The sequence below is a fragment of the Panthera tigris genome, chromosome B1, assembly GCF_018350195.1.
Source record: "Panthera tigris isolate Pti1 chromosome B1, P.tigris_Pti1_mat1.1, whole genome shotgun sequence".
Lineage (NCBI taxonomy): Eukaryota > Metazoa > Chordata > Mammalia > Carnivora > Felidae > Panthera > Panthera tigris.
Window position 1 is genome coordinate 41,338,877 of NC_056663.1, and position 921 is coordinate 41,339,797.

Sequence of the window (921 nt, forward strand, 5' to 3'; positions counted from 1 at the left end):
GTGGGTTTATCTGGGCTCTCTGTTCTGCTGCATTTGTCTACATGTCTGTCTTTATGCCAGTACCAGAGTGTTCTAATTACTTTATCTTTGTAATATATTTTGAGATTAGAAAGTGTGATGCCTCCAGCTTTGTTCTTTTTTTCTCAAGATCACTTTGGCTATTCTGTATCTTTTGTGTTTCCATATGAACTTTAGGATTATTTTTCTTTATTTCTGTAAAAAATCTCATTAGAGTTTTGATAGGGATAGTATTGGATCTGTAGATTGCCTTCAATATTAAGTCTTCTAATCCACAAACATGGATGTCTTTCCATTTATTTGTCTTCTTTAAATTTCTTCCATTGATATATTATAGTTTTCAGTGTACACGTCTTTCACTTGGTTAAATTTATTCCTAAATATTTTTTATGCTATAGTAGAGGGATTATTTCTTTGATTTCCCTTTTGGATGGTTCACATTAGTGTATAGAAATGATTTTTCTATACTGAAAAAAAGTGATAGAAATGGATTTTTTAAAACAAAAATACAAGAAAATAAATCTACACCCTTGTTTATTTATTTATTTGTTTATTTCCTTTTCAGCTAATTTAAATCCTTGAGGGGAACAGCATCACACAGGTTCTGTGGCCAATGGCTTTAGTAGGAAAGTTTATTTGTAATTTGGCACAAACTATGCCACTGTTTCCATGAGCATGAGTTACTTTTCCCCAGATGACTCTGGCTTTGTTCAGCTTGCCACCAGTAGTCACCATGTTTTTCTTTGCTTTGTACACATAAGCACATCTCTTGCCTAGATAGAATTCAGTTTCATCTCAAGCATAAACACTGTCAATTTTAAGAAGAGCTGTGTGCTCCCTCTGGTTCCACAGACACTGCATATAGCCAGCAAAAATGGCTTTGGACCACAGCCTTCTAGACAT

The 921-nt window shown here is 33.9% G+C and overlaps 1 pseudogene; it reads right to left on the reverse strand.

Annotated features, from left to right (window-relative positions):
• Positions 1–588: 588 nt before the first annotated feature.
• LOC107181060 lies at positions 589–921 on the reverse strand (annotated as a pseudogene).